At 26.2% G+C, this 17,404-nt stretch overlaps 1 protein-coding gene and 1 long non-coding RNA gene across 5 annotated transcripts in view; one reads left to right on the top strand and one right to left on the bottom strand.

Moving 5' to 3' along the window:
• LOC107457033 (homeotic protein ultrabithorax) overlaps nt 1-10,682 on the bottom strand; it is a 218,932-nt gene extending 208,250 nt beyond the window's left edge. Inside the window, exon 1 of one of the 3 annotated variants that reach the window (XM_021148683.3) lies at nt 10,551-10,682. The gene's annotated coding sequence lies outside the window, so the exon portion shown is untranslated. The remainder of the gene's footprint in view (nt 1-10,550) is intronic. The other 2 variants (XM_071187998.1, XM_071187996.1) reach the window with 2 other exon arrangements.
• LOC107457034 (uncharacterized) overlaps nt 1-17,404 on the top strand; it is a 130,865-nt gene that overhangs the window by 79,141 nt on the left and 34,320 nt on the right. The window contains exons 2-3 of one of the 2 annotated variants that reach the window (XR_011638317.1): nt 7,648-7,674; nt 8,101-8,183. This is a non-coding gene — a long non-coding RNA (uncharacterized lncRNA). The remainder of the gene's footprint in view (nt 1-7,647; nt 7,675-8,100; nt 8,184-17,404) is intronic. The other variant, XR_001585791.3, reaches the window with a different exon arrangement.

The following is a 17,404-nucleotide window of genomic DNA, read 5'->3' on the forward strand; positions in this document are numbered from 1 at the left end:
CAAAACTTTAGTCAGACATTAAAAATAAATCGTATACGTATGTTTAAAATTCAAGATCATAAAGACACTGTAGTATTATTAAACATATAATCAAAATGGAGGATAAAGATTTTTCGGAGCAGCTCCGTATGAATATTAATATTTTTCAAATAAATAAATAAACAAAAAAATAAGGTGAAATTAAATTGAAATTTTAACATTGGCTGACATTTTAACATTGAAACCAATTTTGATATTTTCTAAAACAGATTTAAAAAAAAGTTGTTTAATAAACGGATGATGAATTTAAATTTAATTCTGAAGAAAAAGTTTCATGAATCATTTTTGATGTTGATAAATATACTTGTCGTTTAAATCTAATTGAATGCTACCAGTTGTCCCCAGGATCAGCTGGTAAAACCGGATAATATGATTTACGGTTGAGCTGATATCCCACAACTCTTAAATTACAACCAAATAAATTTTTCGTATATAAAGTCCGTTTGGTTAAATTTGATTTAACTTTCTGTTTATCGTATCATTTTTATTTTTTTTTAACATTCTGTCAAGTAGTATATTTTACCCAGTATTTTTTAATTGCTTATACTTTCTAAATGAAATTAAATATTCTTTCAAAGGATTTCAAAGAAAAAAATAATTTATGCCAAAACAAAAAAAAACAAAAAAAAGGTCAGGTTTTAACAAAGGGAAAAAAAATCTGACTAATTTACATATATTTTAACATAACTTTTTTTCTAAATAAAAGACTAGATAAATTATTCAATATTTTCTTTGGAACTCAAATATAAAGCTTACAAGATTTAGACTTAAATAGTAAATAATTAATTTCCTCTTTTCTATTTACTTATTCAATAGCTCACGTATAGATCACTCCTTAAGAACTCCGATAAGAATTACGTTTTTCAACAAAGTCTAGCCTCCAGCACCTCTAGCTCCCTCTATGGAACAGAACATGAAACGTTCAAAATAAACATCCGGGCAAAATGATGCATAATATTGAATTTTATGCATGTTTTATACACAATTTTAGTTATTTGAGAAATAAAACGATAGTTAATTTTCTAATAACAGTACAGAATTTTTCTAACTGAAAGATTCAACAAAATTTACCTTCTTTTATTTCAGCGTAGCTTCTAGTTTAGTAGAATATAAGCTTTGAAATAAGTGATTTAGAAATTAATGATTGATAAAAAGCAAAGGATGAGACACGTTCTCTAAAAACAATAAAAAAGAGGGTGAATGAGAAACAAGAAGAATTAACATTTTTGTACCATTAGATAATTATATTTTAATTTCATCTTGAACTTACTATATAATTCCAAGTCAGAAACTTTTGTAAAAACTAATTCTTTTTCTATTTATTTAAAAGATAATTTTTGTTTTATTTCAGCGAGTTAAATAATTTTTCATGAATTCTTAATTCAAATGTGGAAAATTAACAGCATGAAATCAGATATAGTCCTTAGAAATAAATAAAACGGAAATAATATTAATACAATAAGAGGTGGGCAACATTTAGGATAAAAAGATAAAACTGTGAGCCTAATTATTTTTTCAGCAATTTATTTGGGAGTGGAATAAAAGCAGTTTAATTTATTAAATTCATCACTACTTAGTTTAAAGATAGTTATACTTTGAACTAACACTAATGTTAGAATTAATTGAAAGCAATTGCAATTGCAAAATTCATCACGCCCACACCTAAGCTACCACTTTTAATTATTTTCCCTTATTGTTGCCATGGCTGTTTTACTTCTTAGGCAGGAAGTCTCGAATAATGGTTTTCAAGGATTTTTGACCAAACTTATTTTTAAAATTTAATTTCTCCATCGAATCTTATATTGGGAAACGAATTAGCTTTTAAAAATGTGGCATTTAACAGAACCAATAAAAGAGATTCTTATCAACGGCTCTTAGGAGCTTAAAAATTGACCTAACAAAAAAAAACAAAAAAAAAAAAAAAAAAAAACAACAAAAAAAATCCAGACGCTGAAAAGTTAGTCCCTTATTCACCAAAGAGCTCATGTTAACATAACTGCCAACTTTTGCTTTTTCCAAAATGGATTTTCTCAACTCATGGAGAAATGAGAATAAGAAAAATCAATTGTAAACAAAAACATTGTTTTATTTTGTCAGAGGCATGCTATCGTATGATTATCATACGTTTATATTCATGTTTATTTTCTTATTCTCTATGTGGAAAAAAATGCAAAACCTTTTAAAAATAGGCATGTTAATTCGTAGAAAGTCTGTATAGTATCGTAATGTCATATGCTTTAATTAATTGTTATATCTTAGTAAGAAAGCTAAAACCATGAAGTAATTGTAGTACATAAAATTCCAATTATAAGATCAAAAGTTATCCAAGATCTAACTTTTTCTCTGCTTTGTTTTTCAGCTTTGTTTTACACACAGGTGTCAAGATTCTCCTATGGATCAGGCGTAAACTCTATTGCCTATAAGAACCAAAATAGCAGTTTGCTTATTTATTTTTTATCACATCGAAACGATTTAGGAATTGCATTTAGGCTTGTAAGATATTTCCTGTTTAATAAATATTTTTCATTTATTGCTTACACTGGGAACGAGTTTTTTGTTGCATTAATACAAATATTTGAACTCGCCTAATTCTACAGAAGGAATTTCATATCTAAAATTAGTTTTGATCCTAAAAATACAGATTTCTTTATAATGTCAATTTTTGTCGAAATATACAAGCATAAAAACGTTATATATAAGTGGAAGTCATGCAACTGTTGGGACAAACTTCTAGGACACATCATCAGGATTAAAGTTGCATTGAAACACACACCCGAAAATGACGTCCTACGCTGCTAAGGGTGCTTGACTATTAAAGACTCTTTCATCGTGTGTTTCTGAACTGGTCATAATAGTAAATCCCTCTAGTGGTGATTCCATGCATGGGTTTATATGCTATTTTAATCCTGATGATGTGCTCTAACTCCCCTAGAAGTTTATCACAACTCTGCGACCTCTTGCTTATATATAACGTTTTTAAACTTGCACATAGTAGTAAAAAATAGACTAAAAATGTCATTTTATAAAAAACTGTAGCTTGGAGAAGGAAATCGATTGCAGATTTTAAATCAGCGATGTGAAAATATCCAAGATCCATTATAAAATCTCACGCAGAAAAAAAAATTAAAAAAATAAAAAAATAATAAAAAAATATGTGTTAACTGAAGATACATAGTGTTTTTTAAAATTTTCTTTTTGCATTTTCACTTACAAAAATACTCAAATTTTTGAGTATAGTTCATAAATGTAAAAGCCTTGTAAAATAGTTTTATATTCGTATATTTGTAAATTGTTTTTCATACAAACATTTTGAGTTTTTAGATTTAATTAATGAATGGTTTTCTTATTTCATTGTACTAACAATCAAACTAAAAATAATAATAAATTCAAGCACAAAATAAAATATATATATAAAAGTGTTACTTATTTATTTAATGTTATGATGTTTGATCTAAAAAACTTCTAATAATTAAATAATTTTGTAACAACTTTTTTTTTCGGGGGGGGGGAGGTAGAGTGATTCAGGACTGTACTTATGATTAAATTTAAAAATATATACGTTAAATGGATATACTTAATTTATACGAAAAAAGTACGCCGTAATTTTAGCCAAAAGAATTAAAAAGACTGAACACGTTAATTAAAAGGAAAAAAATGTGCTCATCAAAAAATCTATTCAAAATTTATTTTCAAAATAAATTAAAATAACTTTTTTTTTAATCAACTTGTACTTAAATGAATTCTGTATTATGTTTGCTCCTATTTTTTCCCCTTAAAACAAGGCCTTTAGCAATAACAGTGCAACGTTCTTTTTCCCTTTGCAAATTTCTTAATCAGACCGAATCAGAAATAACTCTTCTGTACACGATAACTACATTGTTTCCTTTCAACTTATTCATTATTATGCATGGTTTCTCTAACAGAAACCACCCATTTTGACTAGTTAAAGCAACGCTGGCAATTAAATCGATCCATAAAGCAGAGGGGATGTCTTCTCAATGCTGACCATTTAAAGAACATAAATAACGCCGTCTGGTGATAAAGTTTCGCACTAAAAGGAAGTAAGGGAAGAAAGTCCCCAATCGATTTGGTTCGGAAAAAGGATAAATAAAATGGAACCTAAGAAAAGAAATCTTCAAAGTCGTAGGTTTCTAAATGAATATTCATTGTTAAATCGGGCCGTTACATTTTTCGTTGTCACTGGCTACGAAGAATTAATCGCTCTTTTGGTAATTTATGCGTTTTATGACAACATCTGGATCTAGAAGGACATTTTTCCTCCTCCTATTGCTATTTCCAATTTTGAGGAGAATGGCATTACAACCAAGCGGTCTGGTTTGGACAATCATAGTACGCCATTATGCAAAACAAGGCACTATGCATTTCAATGGATGCCTGAAAGATATATTTATGCAATTTCTTCATTGCTACTTTTGAAAATACACTTAAGAGTCTAGATTAAGCATGCACAGAGAGTAATAAAGAAATCAAAATAGTATCTCAATCCCATTGAAATCTCTCTCATAATGAGAATAATGGACAACTGAATGGAGAAAGTACATGATGTACCTCTAACAAATGATATGAGTCATTCTTTATTAGTGTCCTCTTGAGTAATATTTAATCTAAAATAGTTAACAGTACTATCAATGTATATGTTGAAATGCATTTAGTATAATGTATGAAAAGGCTGTCTAACTTGCTTGAATCAATGTTTGAATAAAGAAAATGTTTGAAATATATGATAGTTTAAAAAAATTTCTCTTCAGTTATTTCAGTAACTTCATCCTAATTTTATTTTTATTGCGTTTTGTGAATATCTATCTATGCATATTGTATATATATATATATATATATATATATTTAAATTTTCAGGTGATGCACATATATCAAAAANCATACATACATACATACATACATACATATATATATATATATATATATATGTATAAAGAGAGAGAGGGGGGTAGCAAACGAGAACAAGTATTTTTGAATACCCAATGCCGGAAAATATGGCACTAAGCTTGCAATGTGTATGGATTACTATGGTTAGTATATTTAACAATTGATCTAAATTTCGTAAGCCAAGGTTAAATATTTATGATGATACGGAAAAAAACATATAAAACATAGATGACATTTTAAAGTCATCTATTCAGAATTTAGAATGAATAAAATCAAACAATCGAGATTCGTATAATGTTTTAAGGAATGTACATTTTTATAGTAAATAAAGCAATTATAATTACAAATATTGATAATGTAACTGACCTATGAAATATATAAGGTCCTCCTTTAACAATTTTTTTTGTAGAACCAAATGTATCACAGTAAACAACCATATTTTAAGATTTTTGACATTAAGCTTCAAGCATTGATTTTCCTCAATTGAAATAAAAAAGTGAAATGGAATGCAGAAAATTTATTTCTTGATTCGCCTTACGTTGCCTTGTTGCATTTATAGGGTGGCTACTACCAGGAAAAATTTAAAAAGTAGTGACAAATATTTTAATTTTACTATACTTTTAGCAATTAAGCTGGCCAGTTTTATAATCAAAAATTATTTCTTTACTATTCAAATATATCTTAGCAGGCTGAAAATAGTAAAATCAATTTATTTCTTCAAGCCAACCGGCCTGTGTAGGGGGCAGGGAACTGTCCCTGGATCAGAAAGGTTCTGGGTTCGAATCCCGGGCAAGGCATGGATGTTTCTTTCTATCTATCTGTGTTCTATGTCTTTTCTCCTTTGTGTGGGAATGTGTGAATGTGATCCGCCCTATAAACGGGTTGTGGTAGTGCAACGTGGGCGACGCTGCTCCACCGCTGTGGCTTCGCCACAGGTGTCTACTGGGTAACAAAAAGAGAGTTAGCAGTTCTGGCACTTTCTGTGGCCAATGGACCATAGTTCCAAGTGACCACCATTGAAAAAATAATTATAATATTTCTTCAATCTTTCTTTACTGCTTATTAATTTTTTCTTGCTTTAGCCACTCTACTTTAAAATATCTATGATTAAATACTTAGCAATGCAATGCATCATTTTTTAATATAACTAAGTTTGAACAATGAAATTAAATTTATTGAATATAAGTTGGGAATTTACATAAAATATATTGCATAAATATCGATATCATATCGGCCATCTTTTCGCTTTTCCAAAAAGTGTTTTCCTAGTATTAATAAAAATCCAATTAAATTGAGATTGTATGCTGAAGTTTCGTTAAAATTTAGCCACCACTTAAAAGTACTTAAAGAGAGCTAGCAAGCCTACCATGTATATTTTTTTAATTATTTAAATGTAATGGTAGTCAAAATGATTTTAAACCGCATTTATTTAAAGAAGAAGAAAATGTGATAATATAAGTTTTGCAACCACATTGAAGAGTTGGCAGATATATGATGCGCAAAGAGACAATAAATTATTTATTCTGTTAGCTACCACAAAAGTTGGCTTTCTTTTAAATGAATGTCTTGTTTCTACTAGCATTCTCTTCTTTGAAAAAAGGCCTTGTACTTTTCCAAATGCACTAAACGGTAATGACAATAAAAACCTAAATGTCCTCACTCTTTTTACGTCACAAAAATGATGCGTTTTAGCAACATTAGTCCTTAAAGGGTTAAACTCAATATGAAATTTGATACACCCATAATTTCATATGCTTTCCAGCATTACAAAATGTGAACTAAATGTCCCTAATTAGCTGAAAACTTGTTAAAACTAATTAACTGAGACGACAAGCATAAATGTCCTCACACTTTCTTTCATAAAGGTATTTTTTATGTCACAAAAAATTTTAAGTTTTAGCAACAGTAGTCCATAAAGGATTAAACCTAATAAAAAATTTGAAACACCCACCATCTCAAAAGCTTTCCAGCATTACGAAATGTGAAATAAATGTCCCAAATTAATTGAAAACTTAAGTAATATGAATTTTTATTGCTACTTTAATGCAATAAAATATTTATTTATTACTTCTTTGTGACTGACGCGGAAATTAATAAAACATAAAATTGTATTGGGTTTTTACCATAATATCCACTAAGTAACTGACATCATTCACAGAAAATACGTTAATACTAGTACAGTTCGTAAAAGTGAAATGATGATATAATGTTCTAATGTCCCAAATTTTCAAAATGATAATTCGGAGTAATGATACTAAGAAATTGTAAAAAGGGAATTAAAATGCCACAATTAGATATTTTACTTTTTTCTATTTGGTTCATTAACAAATCCTTTTCATGCTAAAATTACATCATCATTATTGATAAACTTTATTTATTGACGTCCTAAACGTTTTATTTTCTATATTTTGAACTCATTGAGTGTCAAACCATCAAATTTAGGAAACATGTACTTAAAAGAAAATAATAATAATAGGGTTTATACACACCTGAAAAAATTTAAGAGTGGTAGTAGTATTTATATATTTTTTTAAATATATTATTATGTTTGTAGCTACCAGAATATTTTATTTTCTCTAACTGTATATACTATATAGTTCAGAAAATGGCAGATGTGACATTTTAATTTGATAGTGGAAGCTGATATTAAAAAAATTTAACTTCTTTATAACAAAATTAATACCAATTATAAATTTTTTACAGGTGTGTACGAACCCTGGATAAAAACAGGTAATTCAGTCATATAATTCTTAGTATTTGTAATAGAAAAATAAGAGGTTCGTATCAAAAATAATATATTACAAAAATAAATGCTTTTATTGCCAACAAAATCCTATATTGCCAAAGCGAATTTTGAGAACTCTGAAGTGGTAACATAATGCACCATGAGAAAAAATTCATTTGAGTATATTTTTCAATTTCATTCAGGAAAAAATACTATAATAATTTAAAGTGTATGGGACGCAAATGATTCATGGTTCTATTTTTTTTATTTTTTTATAAAATGTTCATTAAAATATTTATGGATATTCATCGCACTGAATAAAGTACGTTAGATGCACCGATATATCAGATAAAAATTAAATTTATCACAATTTACTTTTTTTCCTTGCTCTAAATACTTTTGTGACTAAAATCTTTATTTTTTTGTTTCAGATGGTAAATGAATGTCATCTTGAAATTGCTCATTCCTTAAATGAAGTTTACCAATCTAAGGATCATGAATTTAAGATAGTTTTGTAAGTAGATTGAAATGTTATAAAAAAGTGTCAATAGAATATGAAAATTATTCAAATTTCAATAACAAGCTGTATGAATGGTATTCTTAATTATATGAATGATTTAGTCTTATAATTTACGAAGTTGTCATTATTTGCGGGTTTTTTTTCCGAAAGACTTTTTCCCATTGGTTAATCAAGAAAGCTGCATTTTTCATACAAAATTTTTAAAAATTGCGAATCATAATTATTATTCTTCGTACAATTATGTATGAGTTTTTATATCGTGATGAGGAAAATAGCTTTAAATTAAATTTATCAAAGAAAATTCAAATAAAAAAAGTTAAATTTTGTCACCACAGTGAAAAGGAAGTCAGATATAGCATTTATGAAATTTAGCGAAATTTTTAATTCATAATCACTGATCAATAAATATTACTTTATATCGAAGAAATAAGTACTGAACTAAAATCTACTAAATACTGAAAATAAGTACTGATTGACAAAAATAAGTACTGAAATTATTGTTGTATGATATATTTCTCATTGCTAACTCATATTTTTAGTTGTATCATTGTTTTAATGCAAATAAGAGAATAACTAAATAAGTGTGAAGAAACTAAACTAAAAATGCTTCCAATAAATATTTATCTATATTTTTCAGAATAATGAATAATTTTTTCGCAAAAACCAATAACTAACAGAAAAATACGATGCTCTAAATATTGTTGATGAGTATTACTTTAAATTAATAAAGGTTATTGAAAATTGTATGCAGGACTGTAACGAAATGCTTTAAATATATAGGGAAGGAATAGTGTCATTCAATAATGTCAGTAAAATAATGTCATTTTTACAAGATTAAAATTACTGCTTATTCTAATGTGTTTTACTAATACTTCAGATATGAAAAATTTAAATAAGTTTATTGTTAGAAAGTCTTCGATAGTATTAAAATGTTTCATATTGTAACTTTATGATTGTAATGGTTAAGTGCAACGATTTATTATTTTTTAGAATATAAGCTATTTTGAATTTTCAACGACAGAATATAATAATTTTACTGTACTTATTTTTGCTTAAACCTCTAGGCCAAACTTTCAATATAAAATTTTAACTTTTTATCATTAAAAATTTTGAATTTAATATGGAATTTGGATGGCTGTCGTTCAATATATAAATGTTAATAAATTAATTAGTTTGTTTGGAGTGAAAAATATGAACAAATACTTTTAGTGGACGTAGTTTTGTCAGATACTAAACATATTTTTTGGATAGGAAAAAAATAATATTATTACAAATTAAATTGGAAAAAATAAATAAATGAGAATATTAAATATAAATAATAAATAAAAATAATTTTAAAAATAATATATAAGAATAGTAAATAAATAGTTTTGTTAAGAAAAAAGAAAATAGATCTCGATATAATGAAAGCAAAACCACAAAAATTAAAGTTCGTTAAAATTTCAAAATTCAAATATCTGACTCTTTTTAAAAATTAAAGATATGTTTTGTTTATATAGAATTAAAGATAATTAAAACCTCAACTTTCATTAATATAAAGAATTTAAATCGGCGAAAACTACGAAAATGGTATATTTATGCTTCATTAAACTAAAAATAACTACTTCCTTCAGATTTCATTTTGTTGCCCTCTCAGAAAAATTGTTCAACCACAACATGTGTTTCCACCAAATTAAGGTGTTGCAGTGAGCAATTTTTTGATTCAAGTTGAACATTAAATTAAAAAAATGCGCAATTGTTTTTTAGTTTAACATCATATTAAGGTTGCAACAAGGCTGAACGATAGTATGATTTTACTAGTTTCACTCATAACAATAAGTGTAGAACTATTAAGTATGAATTAAATAAGCAAATAAATGTTTTCTTGCTGGCTCAATTAAACTAAATTAATAACGTTCTGACAGTTTAACTTATTGTTTTTTTGGGTATGCATAAATACGCAATACAATAAAATATGATATGAACTAACAAAATAAAGAGAAATGTAACCGTAAATAGGTGTTATATTCGCACTAAATTTTATATTTATATCAATATCCTCAAATATATTCGGTGGTTTTCTCTTTTACCATATCTGGTGTTTAAAGCATACTTGCAAAATGTTAGCTCAATTGCTCATGAAATATTAAACGTTAAGTGTGGTAAACTCAATTAATTCACTTCATGACATTTGTATCTTCATGACATTTTAAGTTTCATTTAATTGATTTTTGAAAGGCATAATACTCCTTGCAATAAAATATGATAGAAATTAACAGAAGAATGTAATCATTAACATTTTGTTCTCTCCAGATATTATATTTACATCAGATTATATTCGGTTATTTTCTGACATTTGGGAAAAAACAAAACTAAACATACCTGGTATTTGATATTTAAAAAAATCCAACAAAATATCTTCCTTCGCATTTCTTACTTATTTTTCCACTGTAAATAAATATTGAACTGTATATCAGTTAAAAGCATGTTCAGTGAGAACGGAATTTAACCTTTGTAGAATCCTTAACCACCTTAATCGAGTAAGGGCGGTGCAGTAGGCGGAAACTTCTCAAGGTCATACCCTGCTCTTGAAACATTTTTTATGGGTAACAAATTGTATGCGAGAGGGGAGAGCTTAGTATTACTCTACACGCACCACTAAGCAAGCCCCAGTTGGCCAATTGTGAAGTTACTATTTCATCAGCTTTCACAGTGTATTGAACGCATCTTATTATTCAAATTCGCTTTTCTTGAATTTAAACGCAAATAGCTATATATATTATGTTAAAGAATGAAATCAAGTTCATATAGCTTTTTAAGCTTTGGACAGAAATTTTAAAAATTTGTTTTATAGTCCTTATTTAATCAGCATTTGTGTTCTTTGATGATTTATGAAAAAATTTGCATTCTTTTATCAAAATTTAATTTGCTATTTACTTTAGTAATTTTCAAGTGATATTTAAAAAGAAGATTATATTGATTCTTAAGTTTAGAAATATATTCTTTAATGTTTGTAGTTACATTGGTTCTTGAACTTAAATTATTGACTAAAATATAATTTTATGTACAATTGTATGCACAAGGAAAAATACAATCTCTTTTTTAAAAATATAAAAGAAAAGGTTTTCTTTTTTTACGCTTTGGTATTTATATCCTAAAAGTAATTAGCTTCATATAAACTTTATCTCATGTCTATGTATGTTTTCATGTATTCTAACTACATATTGTTTTATTTTAAATAGTTGTAAAGTTAATAACTTAGATGAATGTATGGCAACTATTTTTGATAACACAATAAAAGAATTCTTCTAAAATAAAAATTACTGCAACAAATTAGAGCACGTTATAAAACATTTTTGGTTGCTTTCATTTAGAAAATTTCCATTGTTATAGTATTTAAAGAAGGGATAGAATCAATAAGAGGTATCAGAATTATCCACAGTTTTCGGAAAAACAATGATTATCATTTATTTCCATAAAACAATCCTTATTCATTATATACCTGAAGTGAAATTTTTGTTTCAATAAAATAAACAATATTCCTTGTCCTAAAATACATGAACATTTGTTAGTCAAATAATAATTGTATAAATAGATATATATATATGTTATATATGTTAAATGTGAAATAACATCATAGTTATAAAGCCGATTTTTTTCCCCAATTGTTAGTCGATTTTTGTTCTGATGAAGAAATAAGCAGTCGGCATACTTTTCAAGTTGCAAGCTCCTTAAATTGAAAGGAAAGTCTTTAAAATTTATTAATTTTTATGTTATTATTGTTCAATAACATGTTATTGTTGTTCAATAGCATGTTTTTCTGTTCAATAACATTAAGTAAGAAATAATTTTTATCCGTGAACGGTACAAAAATTTCAAAAACTAATTTTGAATCATCAAAATTTTTCCAATAGTCTCTGAGATCTTTATTAATTTGTTTCCGATCGATTGAGAAACATTTATTTTATTTTCAAAAGTACGAAACTGTATCGCATTAACGCGGATTCAGTTTCAGAGTTTTCTGAAATATTCAGAAACTTTTTTAAAAATTCCATGTACCATAACTGCCCCATATGTTCTGAAACGGGATTATTTTACAGTGTATAAAAAATATTTCGTTAAAACCGCTGTTAGATTGTCAGATTGTAAATTAGTCGTTCACTATCAACACGATAAAAAATATTGAATTCATTGATTATATTTACGATAACAATTTCTATATAATATAAAACAATCAAAAAATTTTATCCATACGAAAATCACATCACTGAAACCATTTCTAAATTGTCAGTGCTTATAAATTGTTGATATCATTCGCTATCAACGCAATAAAAAATTTAATTCGTTGATTACATTTGCGATGAAATTTCCTGCATAACATAAAACAATAAAAAATTTAGATGCGTATGAAAATCGTATTACTGAAACCATTTCCAGATTGCCAGTGCTTGTAAATTACTCTCTTCATTCTATCATTTTCATCAACACAAAAAAAAAAAAAAATATTGAATTCATTCATTACATTTACGATAATATTTCCCATTTAACTTAAAACAATAAAAAATTAGCATCCGTACGAAAATCATATCACTGAAACCATTTTTAAATTGTGAATGCTCATAAATTACTCATATCACCACAATAAAAATATTCGATTTATTGATTACATTTACGATAATTCCTATATTACGTAGAACAACAACAAAATTTGGATCCGTATGAAAATCATTTCACTGAAACTACTTCTAAAGTGTCAATGCTTATAAATTACTCATATCTTTCTCTAGCAATACAATTAAAAAAAATTGTTGAATTCATTATTTACGTTTACATTACTAATTCCTTACATTACCCAAAAGAATAAAAAAAAATTATTTTCGTATAAAAAATTATTTATTATCATTTATTTATTAACTGCTTCCATAATGCCATAGCTTACAAAATGCTAATCCCATTCGCTATCAACACAAGTTTAAAAAATGTTGAAAGCATTTGTGACAATAATTCCTAAATTACATTAAGGAATAAAAAATCCTCCCTATAAAATTACTATTTCATTAAAACAATATCATGATTTTCGAGACTTACGAATTTCTCATTTCATTCGCTGGTTCAACATCGACATCGGCTTTCAACATCGGTTTAAAATAATGTTGAATTCATTGATTACAGATGTGATTGGTAAGGATTATTTAAATGTATCTCTTTGAAACCAAATGAAATTTTTCTCTTAGTGTTAATAGAAATATTTTTTTAAACTCACCTCTGTACCTTATCTTATGTTAAATATAATACTGACTAAAAATACTGAACAAGAAAAACTCAGATGAACCAACAAGAATTGTTGTGCGCATCCCACTTATAATATGATCAACAGATCGTTGAAATGTTAATTCAAAGCCAAACAATTTCATTTCTTATTAACTTTTCATTGGTAATATGATTCTTTTTTTCTCATTTCTTAATTATCACTATGTTCGCGAGTTAGAAATTGCTGTTCAACAAATTTGTTAACTAAGTAATTGCGTTTAAAGGTAAAAATTAAAAATATTCAAAGTTACACCGCTGCGATTGGTGCGAAAGAAACGGCGAATGAAACTTCTAAGGATTTGATAAAAATGAACTATTGGTTAAAAACAAATCATTTAGCAAAAACGTATAAAATTATATAGTAATTCGCTTAAATTCTAAACAGCAACATTTTGATAATTGGAAATTGATGAGAAAAATTCCAACTGATCACAAATTATTACCATAATTGGTTTTACGAATCAAAAATTATTATCTAAGTAAAAAATGCTTGAGAATTTCTTTCGCTATATGTTTTATTTTTAAAACATTTTTTTGAACTAACCAACAAAAAATAATTGCATGTGAATAAAATATACTCATATATAGTATTTTATGTGTTACTCTCAGTAGGCAAATATTTCCATTTTTCTTTCCATTTTATCAAAATAATTGTGTTTTATTATAGTAGTTATGTTTCAAAGTAGTTACACTATAAAAATTTCCAGTTAAAATTATCGACTGGTTGAAATTATAGTACCGGCAGTCAAAGTGCCGGGACATTTTACCATAAAATCCATTTTTACAGTCAAGTTTTACGGAACAAAAATCTGATATATCATAATTTTTACAGTAATATTAACAGTAAAATCGCTGAATCACCGTAATTAAATAAATATTACTGTAGAAATCATTGTATAAAATGTTATGGTAAAAATGGATTTTACGATAAAAAAAAAATTTAAGATGATGTTCCCAGAATGCTTTTTCAATGCTTAATGGTCAAATTCATGTAAATTTAAATGTTCATATGAAAATTTTCCTACTTAAAAAAAAGAAAAAAAGAAAAAAAAAGGAAAAGAAAAGATTATAACGCAATTATATTTTAAAAATGTTTTTTTCGACTACACACCAGGAAAGTTTTAATTACACATACTGACTTTAAAATACCTTCTATATTGTCAAAGAGCTAGTTCTATGATTTTTTATATGCATTTTAAGAATAAATCTTAATTGAAATTATTTAACTTCGAATTATATTCGATGAGAATTCAATTTCACTCAATATTTTTATAATGTCTTCATATTAAAAGCTTTCTTAAAAGTTTAAACTCGAAAAATATGTTTTATTTATGTAACAGAAAATATTCGTATACACTTACATTACAGCTTATACATTCTTCATACATTTATTTTTGCTTTTACGTAAAAGTATGTATAACACACAAATATATTTCATTTTGTGAAATTTTTGAAAATTTTGCAATTTTGACATTTTTATTTGGAACAGAAACTGAACTAGAAAAAGAGTAACGACTAGATGAATATTGTGTATTTTCTTTAATTTTACGAATTGTATTATAAAGTTTAAAATGCTTAGATTTGTTTTTATTTATTCAGACTTAATATAATCACATAAAAATTACAATAATTTATATTATTGCAACATAATTCAGATTAATTATTAGTATTATAATTGAAAAATCTTTTCTCAAGCATGCGAAATTATTTTGTACTAAATATCGTCATAGAAATGAAAAGTTTACTTTTTACTGTATTTGATGATATGCGTCTTTAAAAATAAATATATAATTCTGATTACACGTTTAATACTGCAATAAAAAAAAGAATCACATACTAATTTAATGTATAAAATGTTAGAACACTAAGAAAGAAAAGGATCATCAAAACTATCAGAATGTAGTAAAATTTATCGTGTTTCAGGTTCTATGGGAACACCAGAAAGCTCGATAATTTTTAAAGATGCACTTTGGTAAGGATTTTGGTAAAATTAACAAGAAGTTTTGGTTTTTTAATATGTGATATAATTTGGTAAATGTTGCAAAATTTGAAAATTTTATCATGATACCTTAGAGCATGGCATAAAAATCATTTATTCAGTTAAATTTACTTTTCAGTTTTGTATGTTTTACTAAATGTGTGGTAATGAAAGTTCGAATTTTGAAGACCAGAATTTCCCCTAAACAGTTACTGTATGAACAGAAAAATTACCAAAAGAATGGTTTAAATACTAATGGTTTAACTACTCTGGAAATAGAAACTTAATTACATTTTATTTTATATTTTTAGAGATATGATTTTTTTTTACTGAAAATATCATTGCGCTACAGTACGTCAATTTTATTTTTTTTCTCTTGAAGTTCTAAAAGTTACATACTAAAACCAAATCCATTTAAATACAACAACTTGAAAATATTAAATTCCAAAATGACGTTTTTTCAATTATACGCACACAAGATTTCATGTTTACACACTAAAAAAAATAAAGATAAAATAAAATAAACTATTGAGGAAATTGCTAAAATTAGTTTATATTAGTTTTAACTAATATATTTGTGATATTTTACCAAAAAACTTTTATGAACAATTTTTATGAATAAAAAACAATTTATGAAGCATTTACCATTTTATAAGTACATTTATTTAAAAGAAAACAATATGTCAAAAAATACTTCAGAATTTTGTTTGATGGTTTAATTTTTCAGTTAAATCCTCTAAAATATTTTATAGTAATTTTTATTTTAAAAAATGTATCCTACGCATGTCATCTGTTATTAGGCAAAACCATAATTAGTTACTTTAATTAAAATTGTAATCAAGAGTTAATTGATATTAATCTATTATCTAGAGTTAAAAGAAATAACTAAAATTTAGAAGAAAGTGCTACGAGTATCTCTGTTAAATATCTTTTTAAATGAGAAACACAAAACAAAATATTCTCTTGAGAATAACTTGCAATAAAAATATTTATTTCTGATTTTTATAATCTATATAGCTTATTTCTTACATAACTATAATTATTATTTGTGAATGATCAAAATATTGTTAAAAAAGAGCAAATTATTAAAATTTATTCATCCCTTCAATAAAAAGAAACTGATTCCTTCTTTAAGTGAAAGCTCAGATTTATAAAGATTACTTTATCAACCATAACTTTAAGGTAGAATTTTAATATAGCTTATTTTCTTTACCTTAATTTGAAAAAATTTTAATATCTTATTCAAGTTTCTAGTTAAAAATATTTAACAGTATTGCTAAATTAATGTCTATTGTAAATGTATACTTACTCTAAAAAATTTCATTCATGAAACGAACCTAAGGCTATAGTTTATCTTTTAATAGTACAGAAAGCATCGAACTTAAAATATGTTTTCTGTTATTTTGCATTATTATTATTATTTCTCGAGTACTATTTAAACTAATGAATATTTACTATCGGTTATTGGTCATAAATGATCACTCTATTTTTAGCAAAAACAATTTGTAGCATCTATTTCCATATTACATACATCTATTTAATTAAACAAATCATTAATTTAATTAATATTAGAACGAGGACAGAAAAACTTTTCGAGAAAATAATCTCCCTGATAAAATCCTACTAATATGTGTATAACATAGTATATATAAGTGTGTTGAAATCATTCAGAAATTTATAATGATATAGTGCTCTCTTTATTATAGTTTAATTCGTCGCTTCTTTTTCCCCTAACATTTATTGCATACTCATTCTGTTCGAATTCTTGGTAATAAAAATGCTTTCAATGTTGCCTCACCGTGTTTTTGAGTGGCGGCAGACTTCTAGTGACTAGTAACGCTCTCTGGTTCTTTCATTTGACGCTTGACCGAACAACCTTAAGATAGAGAAAAAAAAATCAAACTTAACTAGACAATCAAGTTGAACATCTACAACCCAAGCTCCATGC

This window comes from Parasteatoda tepidariorum, chromosome X2, assembly GCF_043381705.1.
Source record: "Parasteatoda tepidariorum isolate YZ-2023 chromosome X2, CAS_Ptep_4.0, whole genome shotgun sequence".
Lineage (NCBI taxonomy): Eukaryota > Metazoa > Arthropoda > Arachnida > Araneae > Theridiidae > Parasteatoda > Parasteatoda tepidariorum.